This window comes from Leptosomus discolor, chromosome 2 (genome assembly GCF_034619465.1).
Source record: "Leptosomus discolor isolate bLepDis1 chromosome 2, bLepDis1.hap2, whole genome shotgun sequence".
Classification (NCBI taxonomy): Eukaryota; Metazoa; Chordata; class Aves; order Leptosomiformes; family Leptosomidae; genus Leptosomus; species Leptosomus discolor.
The window spans coordinates 98194733-98202170 of record NC_141392.1 but is presented as its reverse complement, the minus strand read 5'-3'; positions in this window follow the sequence as shown (position 1 = coordinate 98202170).

The following is a 7438-nucleotide window of genomic DNA, read 5'->3' as shown; positions in this document are numbered from 1 at the left end:
GCATTTTGCTTGCAGAATACTTTTTCAAAAAAAGCTGCCCTCAGGCTATCATCACACAACGGTTAGTACAACGGTAAAGATCCCTTTCTTAGGCAACGTACAGGTGTCACAGACCTATAGTTTGCCATGACAGAGCTGCTTGTCAGTCTATGCTGTGATGAGCAGTGCCAAGAGGAGAACACTTGCGAGCAGAACTACTCAGACCCAATAGTATGAGAAGCAGAGAAACAGAAACAGGTCTTCTGGGTCTCCATTTTTTCCCATTTTAAATGCAACCCTGAACAACTTCAGCTCATAGTTTGGAAAAAAAACAAAACAAAACAACAACAACAACAACAACAACAACAACAAAAAACAAAAAACCAAAAAAACTTCAGGTTAAAAATCTCATTCTTCAGAGCAAGAAAAATATTCTTCACCACAAGAGTGGTCAAACATTGGCATAGGTTGCCCAGATAGGCTCTGGGATCTCCACTCAGAACTTGACTGTACAAGGCCCTGAGTAACCTGATACAACTTCAAAGTTGGCCCTGATTTAAGTGGCAGATCAAACGTGATGGCTGTCACTGATGCTATCCAGACTAAACTATTCTGATTCATTTATACATCTTTTTAATGAACTTCATTACATTTTTGCAAGTATAAAACTTCTCTACCATACTTTGTATTCTGTTCTACTCTGTTCTGCTAAACAGAACACAAAGACAAGAAAGAACAAATTGTGCCTTAAAGAGTGTAGTTTTTGAGGACTAGTATGGCAAACACCGTTAGTAAGGAATAATCTCTTTATTAGCACTGGAAGGATCAGCTATTTCCATCTCAAGTGCCTGTCATATCCTCCTAAAAACAGTGTTGGTTTATTTCATTTTTTTTCAGGACAGAGTGAAATAGGAGAGGGTTCTGCGCCAACACATGCCTGCGAGAGCCTGCTGGTTTCAGTAGAACAGTGCTGATCAGAGAAAATGAGAATCTGATCCAGAAACTGGTGGAAGCCCATTTCACATCTACCACAACACATGGTCTACTGCAAAGAGCACAGTTTGTTCAGTAATACTCATTATCTTCCCATCTTTGGCAAATAAGCTTCCAGCATCAAGATGCAAAGTTAAGAGGCATAGAAAAATAAAGGTGGGCAGAAGATTTTGATATTGGCCACCAAAGAAAGGGTCAAAGGGTAGAGAGTAATGGCTACTGCTTGAGCAGGGACACAAGTGCGAGAAACATCCACACCACTTCCATCCTGCTGACCTCAGTTCCTGTCAAATGGATGGGCTGGGGCAGACCTGTCTCTCAGGCTATTCCTCTTTCAGCTGCTTGCTCCATCTTCCCTCACCTCCTCCTTTCCCACATGATTACAGAAGCACCTTTTGCAGTCTGTAATCCCTACATGCAGGTGTAGCAAAATTTAGTTCATCTTCCTTGCTAAGAAGACTTGAGATGGTTTCAATCTTAATATTAGCATAACTGTGTTAAAATTTTTTTTCCAGCTTATACTGGCTACAAAATCATATTTAACATCGTTATTAGTAAACATAGTTCCTGTATTTTGATAGCTATACGTTCTTTGTAGCATCACTGGAAAGAGAGCCTCAGAAGAAGAGTCCATAAGGGCGTTTTCTGGAGAAGCAGAGATTTACGCAAAACAATCTCTTTCTCTTAGAATCTAGAACGGATATCATACATTTGCATAATTATTTAACTTAAATATGCTAGGTTTCAACCAGTTTATCAAATAGTAATCTAAAAACCTAGACACTTCAGACATATAACACAGACCAAATATTACAAAAGTGATCACTTAATACTTTAACTAGAGACACTTTATATGCATTGTCTACGATGAATAAGTGGTAAGGAGAATGTGCAAACTGCTCATTATCCCATTAGCGTCTTTTTAGCAGCGAAAAAAAAGAGCTACATCTTCTCTGACGACAGCTACTGCAGCAAATAACTGCCAATTCAGGGGAGCCCTCTGCTGGTGAGCTGGCAGCAACCTCCGTACGTACAGCTTCACCGTCATCGTAGCTTAGAACTACTGATTCCAGCTACCCCTGCCAGGGGTTTTTATCAAGTATTTTCAAAAAAAAAAAAAAAAAAAAAAAAGAGGTTAAAATTACCACTGCTTGTACTCTCCTCCCATTCAGATTGCTTTTCCAGAAAAGGAAATTTCTATATACTCTGAATTAACGTTGTTTTACGTAGCAAAGAATCAGGCCTTGGGGCATCCACCAAGAAACTTTTTTCTCCCCGATAGTGTAAGTTACCACCTTCAGCTGTTAATTTAAGTGGGTTCCCTGAAATGCCTAAATTGTTCAAAAGAAAAGTTAGAGGACACAGATTTTGTATCTGGGATAGGTCTTGGATAGTGCCTAACAGTTATCAAGTTGGAGGAAGGAAGGATTACATTCTGTAATCTGCTCATGGGTCTGGAAAATTTCTCAGAATGATTTTATCACATTTTTTTATCACCTAAACTTTATGGGATGTGGACAGTCCCATTTCTAATCCTGTCAGACATGCCAAAAGACACCTATCCACCCTGACTGGCTTCAAAAGTAGCTTTCTCCTTAAGGGCAGCTGAAGTAGGTAAAGGTTAACAGAAAAAACAGTTCAAATCAAAAATTGTTTCTTCTGATTTCAGAAGCCTTAAAAATAAAAGGCCTTTTAAGGACTCATAGTATTTTTATAACACACAGAGGTTTCCAAACTGGCCAGTGCCGACAAACATCCACGCTACACAGTACTGTAGAGACATACAAGCTAAGATGGATTTTGCACAGACCTATCTCAGGAGATTTTGAGAACAAAGACCCTTGAGTTTTCAAGTTCTGAGGCTGACAATTACATGGCCAGCAAAGGGAGATATTCACCGAGTCTCTCCCTCACAACCATGATCTATAAAAATCTGTACTAATACCTAAAGGCTGGCATTACAAAGCCGAAGGAGAAATTCAACCATCAAAATCCCTTCAGGAAAATCTAACCTAATGTGTTCCTTTGCCAACAGGATATATTTCTGGTTTTAACTCTAACCCTGAGCCTCGGCATCGTTACTAAACAACACTGTAGTTTGTCTTGCACGAAGTGTCTTTTTCTTCGCTGTTTCTTTAGCTGACATAAAGTATTATTCAGCATCAAGATGTGCAAAAGACTTCACCTAGTTAAATTCCAGTTTATATTGCCACCTAGTAAAATATAAAAATAGAAAAATTATTAGAGCTTGGAGTTGTACTGATCCTTACTCAATTACTGTAGCTATCTTTCTGCTAGGTCTTCTTTCAGGATTGCTTCACATAGTTTTCTCTTTCCGCATTCTAGCAAGTATGCCTTCACTATGCGTGACTGCATTTATCCAGTATCCCCCATTTGTTGCCCAGTGCTTCTTTCTTGATTTAAGCTCCAGTTAAGTAGCTAGGCACACCACAAGGACATGGTGCTCACTCCCCTATCGGCAGGTGCCAGAAGTTAGGCACAAATGGTACTCACAGACAAGGACAGGGCTGAAAAGTTGGCCTAAGATGTATGAGAAGTTAGTGAGGTTAACTTTTACATCAATGGCATGTGTAAGAAATCTTACCAACAGGTAATAAGCAATTATTTTATACTCATAAGAACTACAGTTGTCAAAAAAGTTGATTATTAGAAACTGCAACACTATTGCCTTAATATAATGCCTTAATATACGCTCTCCATAATTTCAGCATTAAAATTAAATGCCAGACCTTATTACATCTTTCCCAGTTCTTGGTCTTTTATATACCAAATGTGCAAAAAAAATGCAGGGACCTTGTATTTATTTTACTCTTGACAACACATTCATTTCATTTTGTATGCTGAAAGTTAAAATTACTTTTCAAATTATGAAGAGCCATTGATTAGGACACCACGAAGAGTCTGTCATTCTAAGTGTCAAAGTGATACTTTTACACAAACAGTCAAGCCCTTGTGAGTTTGTATCATTCTAATAAGAGGAATCAAATATTTTTTCATCTTTTCCATTGTTTCGTCTGTCTTATTAAGTGACTGTTTCTATTTCTGTTATTCTGTAACTTCTATTACTTTTTTTTTGCTTTCATTCTCTGCCAAAAATAGAATTTCTCTTCCAGTCTGTTCTTCATGTATTAAACAGAGCCTTGTGCCAAAAGTCTGTCCTCATAGGCCAGCTTTTGTTTGCAAGGCATACGCTACTTTACTTACTCCTGCATACAGCTGTCACTGTAATAGAATCTAAAAAACAAGTTACAAAATAATGTTAAGGGGTTTAGACAGGCGATGAAGAATATTAAATTGGAACCAAAATAAGACCATAGCTAGAACAAGAATTCCTGGGCCCCTAGCTCTGCTCAATACACCTTCCCGCTCCTCCTTTGCCACCATGGTGGCAATAAACTGTCCTTGCCCTAGCGGTCACACACTGCCTCAAGGCAGATGCTGCAGTGGGTGAACAGCTGCAGAGCCTTGCAGCAGCTAGAAATTTCTGTCCATGGTTTCCCGTGCCTCTTCCAGCATGGCAGCACATGGGAAGGTTGCCTCAGCATGACTCTGCGTGCAGCTCACCACACCTACCCCATGCTGCGGTGTAACCTGTGACAAGGTCTGGGGAGGGCGACCAGAAAGCAAGGTGCAAGACACTCCTCCCAATGAACCTTATATGGCTGCATCTGGCCTCGCAGACTATAATTAGTAATTAAGATGGATTAAATTAAGTCCAGGTAATGCCTGAATTGCTAATCCTGCAACATATGTCATATGACCATTAGTACCAGTATTCCAGTTTTACAGCTATCCCTGTAAAGTCATCTAGCTATGATGCCCTCCCTGAAATGAAATGGAAGAAGCTGCACAGTAGAAACTGCACAACAGAAGCACAAACACCACCTTCTGCCGCAGCTGGGATTTTCTACATTAATTTACCATGCAAATTCCTGGCAGATGTCATAGATCTTACTTGACTCATCAACACAGAAGTGTCACAGCCTGAAGTGCTGTAACTACCGATCTTTGCATCCTGCATAAAGTCTCGATAACTCATTCTAGAACCATGTTAATTTGGGAGGCCATGAACCCATGCTGGAAGAAGGTTAGATGGTTACCACTGGCTGTCAGCATGGACTATGACCAGTGCATCATGATTTGATTCTCTTTATCTCTTGTTACTTGCCACCACCCTCTACAGCTTTTTCTTTTCCGTATCCAGTCAGTCTTCATGAGCCTTTTCACATTTTGCCTACCAACCACATTTTAGCAGAAGGATGGGAAAAACTCACTGTCCTCTTACGGCCTCTGTGTCCTCAGCCTCTTCTGGCCCTTGCCTTTGTCTTCCATGCTCTTCAGGCGAGATGCCTATCATGCCTTAAGAATTTCGTTTTTTCCAGGGTCCCCCCTGCCTGCTGGAGAAAGCAGAGCAAAATGACACTTAACACCCCTTGGCCTTCCACTTAGACTTAGATAGGGAGTTTAGATGTGCCTCCAAAAACTTCCAAATTATTCCTGGTTAAGACAAACAGCAGATTGCAAGCTGCCTTGAAATGCGTTAACACTATAATGGTGCTCCATGGCAATACAGTGGTAAAAGGAGAAACATCCTTCAAATACAACAGGAACAGGCCAATCCAACCTCCTTGCAGTGTGCAAATATTTCAGCCTGCCTGGTAGATGGCTTGTCAAGTATTTTTGCTGAGGAAGTAGCAGCAGTTTCATAGTATACAATTATGCAAATCACTTAATGACATATATACCATAGGAAAAATCAGGAAATTTAGTGCGTAATCTGAGACCATTAACAATATTCATGCAAGTCATTCTCCAGTTCTGAATTTTCTAATTGCCTGTCCAAAAAGTACACACACATATATGGTCAATAAGGAGAATTCTCCCTCTAGACAGAGGGAGCAGCAGGTTTAATCTCTGCCTTGGTAAAAATTATGTATTTTATGTTGAATTTGTTTTCTATCTAGCTTTTCTGTCAGATAGGTTTTGAATTCCATTAGCATAGAATAGATGGTGTGGGGTCCCTTGCCTTTGGATGATATTCTTTCAATCCAAGGGGATTACACTGTGATCTCAGTTGCACCAGCAGGAACCCAGAGATACCTATAGGATTGTGCTGAAATGATGGGGATGACTTTAGTGACTACATTCCAAAACAAACAGTTCAGTATTTTAAATGGTTATATTGAAAACATGCATGAAGGGCCTTTCTCTTTTAGTTCCCACAAGCTCTAGTCTGAGAGAAGCAAGGGAAAACCAAAAAAGTCATTCTATGTTGCCATGGTTTAACCCCAGCTGTCAATTAAGCACCACACAGCCACTCACTCACTCTGCCGCCTCATAGTGGGATGGGGGAGAGAATTGGGAAAAAAAGAGTAAAACCCATGGGTTGAGATAAAGACAATTTAATATGACAGAAAAGGAAGGGGGAAAAAAAATAATAAAAAATAATAATAATAACAACAACAACAACAACAACAACAATAATAGAATATACAAAAAAATTGATGCACAATACAATTGCTCACCACCCACTGACCAATGCCCAGCCAATCCCTCAGCTGCGATGACCCCCAGACAACTCCCCCTAGTTTATATACTGGGCATGACATCATATGGTATGGCATATCCCTTTAGCGAGTTGCAGTCAGCTGTCCTGGCTGTGTCCCCTCCCAGCTTCTGTGCACCCCCAGCCTCCTGGCTGGCAGGGCAGCATGAGAAGCTGAAAAGTCCTTGACTTAGTATATACACTGCTCTGCAACAACTAAAATGTCAGTGTTCTATCAACATTATTCTCATCCTAAATCCAAAACACAGCACTGTACCAGCTACTAGGAAGAAAACTAGCTTTATTCCAGCCAAAACCAGGACATATCTTTAGTTACACTTGGTGTATAGTCTTCAGATTTTTTCCTAATTAGGACAAGAAAACTAAACCAGTCATAAGAATACAGGGGCAAACTGGTCACAGCTGTAAAAAATGTAAGCCTAGTTACACGAGTTTAACAAAAATTAACCTCAAAAATCTGTTTTTTTCTAGGCATCACTGAAATCACAGAATATGGTTCTAATTCACTTATAGAGAATCAATGGTATCAAACAAATGTCATGTTTTCCTGAATTCCCACAAGCAACAGTGTAAAAACATATTATTAACAGCACTCAAGAACATTATGACAAGTGTCACAATGGCTTTTACATTTTCTTGGAGCCCCTGGGCAAGATAATTCAAGAATCTCTGCTTTCATTTAAAAAATATGTTTCTGTCTCATGTTTTCAAGGAAGCTTTGAAAACAAGCCAGTGCTGGAGGAAACAGTTTCTTTGAGATTCTGGTCATCTGGGGGGAGGTTAGTTTTGCTTTGATTTTTATTTTTTTCTTGTCAAACCCTGTGCTAACCCATTCTTAATTAGCAAATAAAAGATTGTATGTTGTATAAGAAATCATTT